The sequence below is a fragment of the Octopus bimaculoides genome, chromosome 6 (genome assembly GCF_001194135.2).
Source record: "Octopus bimaculoides isolate UCB-OBI-ISO-001 chromosome 6, ASM119413v2, whole genome shotgun sequence".
Taxonomy (NCBI): Eukaryota; Metazoa; Mollusca; class Cephalopoda; order Octopoda; family Octopodidae; genus Octopus; species Octopus bimaculoides.
The window spans coordinates 46609229-46621902 of NC_068986.1; positions in this window are offsets into that span (position 1 = coordinate 46609229).

Sequence of the window (12674 nt, forward strand, 5' to 3'; positions counted from 1 at the left end):
ATATATATATATATATATATATACACACACACACACACACACGTGTTATCTGTTTTATAATTTTGCATCTTCTATGTATGTGTGTGTATATGTATAAATATGTACACATGCATATATAATGTATATATATATACTGTATATATATATATGTGTATGTATACATCTATGTATGTATATATGTCAGGCCGCTCTTATGTGCTACTGGTAACATGTAACCCACTATAATCTGTTGCATGGTCCCGTCGTCGGCGACTAAATTGGCAACCCCACCAAGCTTACTTGGTGAGGTGGGTGACTGTTGGAATCCTGCGGGATAAAGAACAAGACCTTTCAAAGGACAGAAGAACTCAGAAGAGTCAACGACCATCCAATAAAGTATGTAAAGTTGTGTGGGTGTATTTTGTGTTGTGTGTGTGTATTCTTGTGTGTATTTTTTAATGAATTTCTATGAATTATTTTGTCTATTATGTACATGGCATTTTTTTTTTGTTTATATGCATATATTTTTTTAATATTTTTACTTGTATTATGTATATATGTATTTTTTTATCTTGTTCAGTGTGTATTCATTATTACTAACTTTGTGGCTGTTAGTGTATGTGTGTGTGTGTGTGTCGGTGTGAGTGCATGTAAAACCGCTACGATGGGCAGATAGTAGCTCATTAGTCTTGGATGACAAGCTATCTAGAAGAAGGATACTCCGAAATTAAACTTGCAGTCTCAAAGAGCATTGGTGAGGATACATTCATCTTTATAGGTTATGCTTTTGGTACTAAGAGAGTGGAACTGGGTAAGTGCAAGCTCTCTCCTCACTTTAAAAAGTTTCTGGCATGAGTATCGCTTGAGCAAAGTTTTTGAAATTACACGAGCTCAATGAATGGGGCTGGTCGTAGCCCGAAAAAAAGGCTTAATTACAATCATGAGATCCATAAACTATGAAAATGTAAATGGCAAAAAGGACTTGGGCCTAGAGTTGAACAGGACTGGCTCGGCAGGTGCCCCAGGATATCAAAACCTGGGCTCGGTTGTCCTTCTGCCACTGCGTGCAAGCAACAACAGAAAAGTTTCCATGAATATTGGATGATGGAATGTAAGAAGATTATTAAATGTAGAGTTAAATAAAAAATACCCAGAGAGAAAGTCTGCTCTTATTGGTTAGGAGATGCAAAAGTATGCAATGGACGTTGTAGCATTATCAGAAACTAGATTTGTTGGGCAAGGTAGCTTTACTGAGAAATCCAGTGGCTACACATTTTATTGGAGTGGGAAAGAAGGAAAGGAAAATGGTGTTGCTTTAGCTCTGAAAAACTCCTTGGTTGATATGTGTTGTGTGGAAGTAGAACATCCCTATTTGGTTGGCTCCTAATGGACTGGGCCACAACATAAATGGACATGCACAGAGAGTGAGGGGAGAGAGTCGCATCGCAACTTTTGGGTGTTGGTTTCTTTAAAACGGGAGTTAAATTGTTACACACTGTTATTATATATGGTTGCAGGTCTCCCCGCGCGGGTGAACCAAGATTAATTAAATTGTTAAATTGTTGAATTATGTCGAAGAGGAGGGGCTGGAAAAAAAGGAAAATAAAGAGGAGCCATTTACTGTCGTAAATAGGCGAAAGAGGAAAGAGCAGTTGAACTCTCCACCAGAGAGCCAAAAAGGAATGAAGGGAATAGAGGAGAAAATAGAGGAAGTACCGAGGAACTGGTCAGATATACCAGCAGAGGTATCGCAACATAGGGTGGAAGACAAAATCGTGGTTGATTATTCTGATGTACAGACAGAGGAACGAAGGGAAACTACTAGCCCGGATGGCCCAGGTCCGGAACATAAACATGTAAATGGGAATATGAAAAAGTGGCATGTAGTCATATGTGTGAAAATCACCGCCATAGAGCGGAAAATAACGAAGTTTAAAAGGTGCCATAAGGATTAAACTGCCAACAGAAAGTTACACGGAAAACAAAGGTGTGGTAATTGACAAGGAAAGGTATAGAAGATTGAAAGAACTATTTAGAGATGAGGTTAACCCTTTGTAAGAAGAGATTGAATTTGAGGAAGCGAGGAAACACTACACTGTACCTCTGAGGTCAGCCGAGTGGGAACTTCTACCTTCTTACTGTGGCAAACGTAAAAAGTACTCCTGAAAATAGTACTCACACATTTCCTCGGGTTCATTTACCAATACACCTTGATGATTCACCATAGACCGAAGAGTGGAGTCGTTTCCACGTTGAGCTTCCACCGTTCGGGCCCATCCAGCGGCCTTGATTCCTTCACAGCCTATTGCACGCATTTTAGCTCTAACAATGCATCTCATGCGTTGGGCCTCGAGGTGCTGGTTCAATTCCAGTCTCTTCACCTTCACTTGGTCTACATTGCTAGTCCTCATGGCTTCCTCTAAATTCTTAACTAGACTATTTCCTTTCTTACGTTCCCTTTTAATTAGACCTATGCTATATCTAATAGACTCATATTTTATGTCTCGTTTTAGGGCGTACCACCATTTGTTATTAATGATGGTACCTTCTAACGCCCTCTGAATTAATTGTTTAATCTGCTTTCTGTACTCCTCAATCTCCAAAAGGGACGTATTGAGTTTTCAGTAGCCAGATCCCTGTCTATGCATTTTATCTACGTTCAGCTTACAGGTAACCATTTTGTGGTCACTGTAGCTGACTGGATAACACTGTGGACACTTAACTATTCTCTTATCTACCTTTCTAATCAAAATCCTATCTAAATATGATCGGGAAGACCCGTCACTGTTTGACCATGTCCACAATGAAGCGTCCGGGTGTTCCAACCTATATTGGTCTGCCAGCTGGAAATAGCTTAGCAGATCACGAAAGCCAGGGTTACATGTTCTATCCGGTCTCGAGCCAACACAATCTACACGCGCATCGCAGAGTGTGTAAAGTCTCTTAACAAAACTAAAGAATGCGACGTGGCTAGAAATTTCCCTAGGTCACGAAAATATTCACTTTGTGGACTAATAAGATTGGGTGCATAAACTGCAACCAGCCTCATTGTCTTGCCGCAACTGAAGTCCAGTCCAGAACGACCAGCCTACCTTCTGGATAAAAAAAAAAAAAAAAAAAAATTTTTCTCGGAAACCTGGTTTCTTTTTAATAGGACCAACACCCCACTCCTACCTCCCGCCCGATACGGTGAAACGTATTTCTCGTAGCCGTTCAGGAAGGGGAGCAGATCTCTTGGCCCTCTCAACCAGGTTTCTGTAGCAACAATTACATCTAAATCTCGCGACCTGATATCATTTAGGAAGCGTCCTTGCTTCCAGCTCGACATCAGGCCACGTACATTCAAACAACCAATGTGAATAGCCATAAAGTTGTCTTACCTTTTTAATTTGAATTATCAGGTGGAGGGGAGTTTCCACCTTTTCCTTTTCTTCCTCTCGCGGGATCGGGGCCGGTAATCCATTAAATATAGAATTATTAAAGTCCATTCTCATTGTAGATACTGTCTTACGATATTTGTTCTGTAAAATTCTATGAGTCTTATTTGGAATTTCATACACATCATAGGTGGTAATTTTCTCCTAAATGTTATCAATTTTTTTTGCAGTCTTTAACAATTGAATGTCTCTCAGTAGCTCGGTATCTTTAGTATATACAGCTATTATGTCTTTTTCTCTTCTGGCAGTTGTTTTTGGTCGATGGTCTGTAGTAGTCGCCGCTCTCGGTTGAGTTGCTGATTGTATTTTTCTTTTATTTGTTGTTTTCTTCTCTTCTTTGTGATTTTAATTCTAGACGTTCTCATTCCCATATAGGTGGGGATGAGCGCCACGTCGTCCGTCTTTAGCGTTTCCACTTAATGTCTTTGTGCTATTTCTTTGTTGGTAAACCTTACTTCTACCGTTACAAATTTCCTACCGCTTGTCAGATAAACCACATCGCTTCATATTGGCTTCAGGTACTTCTCAATCTTCTCTTATGTAATTTTATCAATTTTTCTAACAGTATGTTTTGAATTTGATTGTTTTCTGTTTTTATTCTAAAAATAATTTTTCTGGTGGTTGTATTTTAACCACATTATCCTTTATTTGCATCAGTTCACTGTATTTCTTGAAATCACACTTGTTCATCGAAAGCAGCCGGGTTCTACCCCCGGCTGCTGATGCAAAACTTTGTTTTCCCTTCTTTCGGTTCTTCGACTTGAATGTTAGATGCATCAACTATTCTTTTAGACACAATACTTTTATTTTTTGGCAAACTCGGGTATTCTTCCTGTGAAAGCTCTGACGAGCTTTCTAACACATCTCCAAATAATTCCGATATTTTATAATTCATCTTTGCAACGAGTGAATCAAAAATTTAATTTTCAGTAGTTGGCTCCTCGCCAGACGACATGTAATTCTTCCTTTCAACGGAGGAAATAAACATTCCGGTTTCAATGGTAGGCTCCTCGCCAGACGACATTCTTCTCCGCAACGGGGGAATGCGTGCTTTCTACAAGCACTTAGACAGTGTTTTCAAATGAAAGCTTCAACAGTTATTAACAAATTTAACAAGAAACAGTAGTTATTAACAATAAGAAATAGCAATTTTCACAAAGAACGAGGAACTCACCACGCATGGTTATTCTTTTAAAGACTAATCATTTGAAGATTTGGTGTGACATTGTGAACAAGATGCAGGACTGATAAGTAATTACTTTATTAAAAAACAGTAAAATATAACTACCTACTTTGTGGGGTAGGAAAACCATTCCATTCTCATTTCATTAATTCATAATTCATTCGCTATATTTTTTTATGTACCCCATGTACTGTTTTGTCTGTCCTTGTGGTGTCCTTTCTTTGTAAAGACCATGTGCCTAAATAAAGAAATATCGCAATTTTTGAGTGTTGGTGTTTGTTTCTTTAAACGTGAGTTAAATTGAGTTCGCTCCATGTGAATTTTTGTTGCATTACATTGTTAATTTACTGAATTGTTGAAACTGTTATTAACTGGAATTTTTGCAATTGTTGTTAACTTGTTTCTATTTTTTCTTCCTCATAATACTGCCATGGAAGGTAAACCAACGGGAAGTTACGCTGCGGTGACCGGCAAAGGCCTGTCAGTACAGGTACTGCAGGTCCACGAAATAGAATTAAAAGAGAACTATAATAAATTTAAAACTTTGCTGAAGAAGGAAGGGGACAACCTGAGGTTGACGGCCCCTACAGAAATGCTGGAAAAAAAAACGAAAAAAAAAAGAACAATTATTTACAGAACGTTAAATGTAACAACAAAAAAAGTGGAAATAGCAGCGGAGGAAGAGATAGAAGAATGTCTACGAGACATAAAAGACATTACGATATTTTACACAAGGGGAAAGAAATACAGCACAGTGGAGGTACGCTTCATAAGCGAAGAGGAAGCGAGGGAACACTCCACTGTGCAGAAGAGTATAGAAGATTGAAGCAATTATTTGGAGATGAGGTGAACCATTTGGGGGAAAAGATTGAATTTGAGGAACTACCAAAAGTAGTTCAATAGGAAGAATTAATACCCTTAATGAATGGTAATAAAGGAGTCCTTTAAAAAACGAAAAAAAGGAATATGGACTTCTTAAAAAATGGTAAAAAGAAAAATGCAAAAAGTAAAAAGAAAAACCTTCAAAAATTGTATAAATTCACAGTTAAATTGTACTGCTTGAGAGTGGGGTTCAATGCAGCCATTTTCATCATCATCGATTTCATGATACATTTTTTCATTTTTTCATTCTTTTTATGTTTTTGTCTCCATTGTGGCGTACTGTCTGTCCTTGTGTTGTCCCCTCCGTGTGAATGGCCGCAGTGCCAAAATAAAGAGAGAGTCGGTGAGCTGTGTAAAGCCGAGAGTTGCATATTGTCGAGTGTAACTACTAGCATTGTCTATTGCGAGGACGTTATTTATTACGCCGTTATATCGTACGTCGAACGTGCGATACAATATGTTAGAAGAATTGCCTTAAAATGTAAATGATAGAATGATATTGCTGAGGTTGCCTTTAAAAAAAGTTCGGTATGTAAAACATGTTAGGGTTTACGCACCAACTATGAATGCAAGTGATAATGAAAAGCTCTCTCCTTTTATGATGTGCCGAAAGAAAATATCCGCAAAATTCTACACGAGGATAAGATTATCATATTGGGCGATTTTAATGCTAGAGTTGGTGAAGATCATGAGACATGGGGTGTGATTGGAAGACACGGAGTGGGAAATTGTAACAGTAATGGCTTACTTTTGTTACAAATGTGTTCTGAGCTGAATCTTTTTATTATGAGCACTGCTTTTCAGCAAAACGATAAGTTCAAAACTACATGGATGCACCCCGGTTCAAAACAATGGCACCTGATAGACTACATGATAACTAGAAAGCGAGATAAGAGAGATTTCTGTATAGTGCGGGTCATGCGGGGAGCAGAATGTTGGACAGATCATTGCTTGGTTCGTGGGAAGATCAAGTTTGTAGTGAAGCCAAACAGTAGACAATGTGGCACTGGCATTCCTAAACGTCTGAATGTGAATATCCTTACGGATAAAACAGAGTAGAATTTCAGCAGAAAATCGAAAATTTGGATTGGACAGATGAGTGGATGGACTTCAGAGGACAACTATACAATTTACGTAAAGAAATTTTAGGAGTAAAGAAAAAACACCAAGATTGGTTTGATGAAAGTGATGGAAATATTCAACATTTGTTGGAAGAAAAACGAAAGGCATTGCATTCATTACTAGCAAATGATTCCGACAGAAAATAGAGCTTTTTTTTTCAAAGTGATAAAAGCAGATATGCAAAGAAAGATTCGAAGCATGCAGGATACTTGGTGGCGGAAGAAAGCAGAAGAGATAAAAGCTGCTTCCAATGTTAAGAACACTAAGTTATTATATACTCTCCTTCGTGAGGCTCATGGGAAGAATAGGAATGATGTTTTATTAAGGGAGCTCAAAGACATCTTAAAACGATGGGAGAAGCATTTCAATGAACTTCTGAATCGACCATCAGTTGTTGATGAAAAAGTATTGATATGATTCCACAGAATGCACTTATTGAGTGCTTAGATGACACCCCGTCAGTAGAGGAAACAATAAAAGCAGTATCAAAGCTGAACAGTGGCAAAGCACCAGGAGTTGATAGTCTGAATGTAGAACTATTTAAGTTTACGGGGTACTAATTGCTATAAATGCTGACAGCAATAACACAGAAGAAATGGAAAACTGAAGTTATGCCAAAAGGCTGAAAGGATGCAGTCATGGATGAATGCAATAACTTTCGTAGTATTTACCTACTTGCTACAGTCGGTAAAGTTTTATCACGAATAATATTGGACCGGCTGCATATATATGTAGCTAATGAGATTCTTCCTGAATCACAGAGTGGATTCAGAAATGGTAGGGGTATTATTGACATGATCTTCTCTGCACGGCAGTTACAGGAAACGTGTGGAACAGCATATAAGACTTTATCAAGTATTCATTGACTTTATTAAGGCTTTTGACTCTGTCAAGTGAACTGCCTTGTGGGAGATCTTGAGCAGACTTGGATGCCCGATAAAGTTTCTCACTTTTCTGAAGCAGTTTCATGATGGCATGGAAGTAAGGATCAACATTGGAGGAAAGCTATCGGAGCCTATCTCTGTCATGAATGGGGTAAAACAAGGTGACATACTTGCACCCACTCTCCTCACCCTCTATTTTAGTATAGTTTTTCAATTGGCTTTCAAAGGCTCCTATAAATGGTTTTGGAAGTTACACCGTTACTGCTCTTTCCAAGTGCATTAACTACGTTTGTTAGGTTGCATTAATCTGGAACGGTAATGGCATGGCTCGCATCTTGTTCTATGGCACTCTACAGTAGCACTGTACGATTGTTTTGGCAATACACGAAACCAATTTTGATGCAATGTATAGGTATTTTCATTTATCTAAGTATAAAAGTGCTACTATTGTTTTACATTTTATCACGACTGCCCTTATACTGTGTAGCAGAATAAATCAATAATCCGGTTTAGAACCAACAGTCACAGGAGACTGAATAAATGAATTATATTGGCTTATTACTAAAACGCTAGTCTAATTTAAGGAGAGAAAGTATTATTTGAATATAATTTACCCATTTATTTCTAGTATTAATTGATATCATAAGAATTTATAAATTTCGAGAGAACGTGAAATAATTCTCTTTTGAACAGTGAATCTCGAAGCACATAAAGCTATTAATAATAGCATGAAACCATCTATGGGTTGACTAGATATTTCTAAGGATAGAATGAGTTCCTTAGCTGTGGTGAAAATGATCAATCTAGAAAGAAAGAAAGTTACATAATTAATACCCAGTACGGAAGAGTATAGTTGATGAAGCTAGCATGCAGTATGCTGGAGGCAACAATGTCATGGTAGTGTTCTGTCTGTCGCAGGCGGAGATAGTGGGAAATGAATTGGCTTGAGAAATGCTTTTGGATAGAAAAGGTCGAAAGCTATCCGAGTAGTAATTATATTGTTCACCTTCACTAGGATAAAAGACGAAGCCAACTTAGATGAAATTTGAACCTAGCATGTAATAATACGTAACTAAATACTGTAAGTAATTTAGTCCCTTTCTACCTCGACGCATTTCTAGAAAAATAATTATAATGCCACGAATATAATGTTAAAGAAAGGCAGCGGGTATTATACATCGAATCCTCAAGGGACAACATTGTTCTTGTCAAAAGAAATCAATATTAATCTAACTAAGTCGGGCAGGGACTATGATATAATGTTTTGAAAATATTTACTATTTTAGAGCAAGAATATGAATGTATTCCATTTAGAAATATATATATATTTTATTTACTTAGTTTTGTTTTCTCCATTTTCCTTTCCTGCGCGCTATTTTTTTTAATCAGTCAAACTTCCATGCTTTAGGAACTCTCCATCGGATTGCAAGAAACAATCAAATAAGGTTACACTGACACGATCGGACTATTAATGAGTTTTGTATCGAAAATAGAAATTCACATTCAGGAGATTAAGAAAAGAAAAATGATATTAATTTACTAATGTTGTTTCACCTTGGTTTTCTTTTAAATTCCATTATCAATAACTGCGATATTCTTAGATTTTCATGCTTTTACAGTTCTTCCTCTAATCCGTCGTTGTCGTTACTGCTGCAAGAAATTCCATTGCTATTGTCACTGCTGTCAAAGACTCAATTCTATTTGCCATCTTTGTAGATGTTTTTTATTTTGTTCGTTTCATTTGATGCAAGCTGAAAGTTTGTTAAACCAAGAAAAGTTATTTCATAAAATCACAGTAGATTGTACTTTCTAATATATAAATGCTAAATTTCCGTAGTGTTACTAACGATCAATCTGTTACATCTTGAGAATAGAGTTATCAGATTATTTTTAATTTGCAATGATTTTTTTCTTCTCTTTCCAATAGTGATAGTATAATCGATGAATTTCCCATTTATATACTTTCACAAGCAACAGGCTCTTTTCCGACTTAGTCATACTAATCAAGTTGATCATGAAGTATGTATGTTTAATCCGATTTCATCGGTTCCGTAGACAGAATTCCGTGATGATAAAGCATTTATAAGAAAATGGAATGAATGATGCTATTCGTGATACTCTCCTCGAGAGAAAAGACTGAAAGTCAATGCTTCTATCGTATCAACGTATTATTCCCCACCACCCTTGCTAATTGAGACCATTTGTCTTGAATAAAGGAGTCACCAAAACACTAGCCAATGTTAAACATGAATAGAATAGGAAACTGAAACTTATTAATCAGAGAACATTGAGTGCACAATAGAAAATATAGGAGAGAAAGAAGCTGGGTATCAAATGATGTATTACATCCTTGTAGACAAAACTTTGTAGCGTATAATAGTAACAGTGAAATATATATTATTAAAGAAATTTCTTACTGGTACACGAATTCACAAATATAAGGTGGCACTGAAACTTGTCTCATGAATATTAAGAGTGTGATAGACTTAACGTGAATTGTGAATAAGAAACTGTTGATTCAGGTTTTTGAGTGTTTGCAAAGAAATGAATAGTAAAAAATGAAATCAAGGTGGGTTTGAACCCAGATCAGTCGTGAACATCTAGAAATCATTATTTCCACGACAGACTGAATATATATTTTTATATTCATGAAGAAAAAGAGATAAGATTATGTGATATTCATGTTTCTCAGCAACATTAACTGGATATCGAACCTCTCAGAAACTTACCTGGATACAATAGCATTTATTGTGTTCTTATTACTTCGCATTTATGTTTGACTTACTCGGATTCATTTGACATAGTTATATCATACTGGTTGAACAAAATGAAGGTGAATGTTTCATTTAAGCAAATTTTTATAACCAGAATATAAATGTGAAATTAGTACTTAGTTATGTCTGAAGTACTGAATGTTCATTTGAATTAAGAACGATTACCAATTTACAGAACTCCAGCATTTGCTGGAAAATATAAACTTAATACTTGGTGACTGAACTCTACATTCCGCTTTCAGTTCTAATTGAGGCAATTTAACTTCACTTACATCATTAAAGCTAGTCCGAAAACCAGGAATCAAAATGTCCCATTTCATTCGTTTACAAATGTTAGGCCAAGTGAAAAATTAATTAAAACTAGTCTAGGAGCTTCCGAGAGATACGATTTCCGAATAATGTTTCTAATTTAGAAAAGAATGAGACTGTATCTCTTAATACGAACTAAGGCATTCTTCCGGAAGTTGAACAAACCACTTATGTTCAAAGCTATAACTAACTCGTGGGGTATTGGTGATTGTACAGTAGCCTGATCAACTTCCGAAAGTTGACCTTGGATTAAATATAATGTTCATGTCAATATAAAATACACTTGTAATTTGGCAAACGCATGCACGTATACACGTACAAACACATACACTATGTAGTTATATAGTAGATTCCGATAAAGAGAAACGAGGTATGGAGTATTGTAAGTGAATAAAAGAATAAACTGTATTTGAAAATGCACAGTCGTCTCAAGAAACATATTCATATTGTACGTTTTGAAACGCTGTAAGTTTTGTTGAGCTTATTTCATTTCTATTCTGCTCAAAGGGTCGTTAGTATACATGATTAATACTGTGTTAAAAGTATATCATTACCACACAGTTAGGACAAAAGCATAGCGTATATATTAAACAGGCTCCTTAAGAAGCAGTCACATAGTGTCAACGGTAACAATTTACGTCCTGCACGTAAATCTTTGCGTATTTGCTTACTACTCTCTCTCTCTCTCTCTCTCTCTCTCTCTCTCTCTCTCTCTCTCTCTCTCTCTCTCTCTCTCTCTCTCTCTCTCTCTCTCTCTCTCACACACACACACTCCCACACACGCGTCCACACATACATATATATGCATATACACACCCATGCACACACATATATATATATATATATACATACATACACACACACACACACACACACACACACGAGGGTGAGCTGAAATGTTCATAAGCTAACAATGAAGGAGTGATGCTAGCGTCGTGAAATCTTGCTTGCGTTAATTTCACATCTTATTAATAACTACATTATTTCTTACCAGGTAAATTGACATCTGACAGTTCATAAATGACTTCAAAAGTAACTGGTGACGACTTCTCTCGCAAATGACAAAATTTGGCATCGTGGTTGTTCTCAATTACATGCAGAAAAAGGGTTTAGCCCCCAAAGACATTCATGCTGACATGGTTGCTACATTAGGAGATGGCGTTTCATCTTTATCAACAGTGAAACAGTGGACAGCTGAGTTTAGTAGGAAAAGGAGTCTTGAAGACGACCGAGGTCTGGACGTCCTGCAACTGACATCACTGAGGAAAACATTGATCTTGTTCAGCACAGGCTGATCACAACACGAGAAATTGTTTAAGGCAGATCTAGTTGGCTTCCTTGAGCATTTCCTGAGCCAGAGACAATCTATGCAGTGGAAATATCTCTCCTCACCTACTCCAAAGAAGTTTAAGATCGTTTCATTTGCAGAAAAGGTAACGGTTTCAGTTATTTGGGATGCAAAAGCCACATCATCAATGAAGAGTACTATGCCAATATAATGTGACAGTTACGAAAAGCTATCAAGACCAAACGCCCAAGAAAACTGACAAAAGGGGTCTTGTTTCATCATGATAATGCTCCAGCGCACAAGACCTTACTTTCAATGCATAACTGCCTTTGAACTGGTTGATCACACTCCCCTGTTCCTAATTTGGGTCCATCTGACTATCATTTGGGAATTAGTATCGCAGTGATGATGACGTCATATTTGCTGTTGATGACTTTTATATGAAAGATTCTTCGTCAATGAGATCCATGAAAAGTAACCTCATTTACTCACGTCCCATGGGAGTATTTTGGTAAGCTATGAAGCTTGCAGTCAACACTCGTGACCAGCTGCTTTCACTTTTCGTCTATCAATTCCATTCACAAGGCTTTAGCCGGTTCAAGGCTATAGTAGAAAACACTAGCCCGAGTTTCCACGCAGTGGAACTGAAACTGGAACCGTGAATTTTTTTTTCTTCTGTAGTTTCAGCTCAGAGCTGCGGCCATGCTGATGCACCGCCGTAAAAGGTTGGGAAACAAATTTATATATATATATATATGTAATTTTATCTATATTTTTATGAAGTTTACGTATATATATATATATATATATATATAT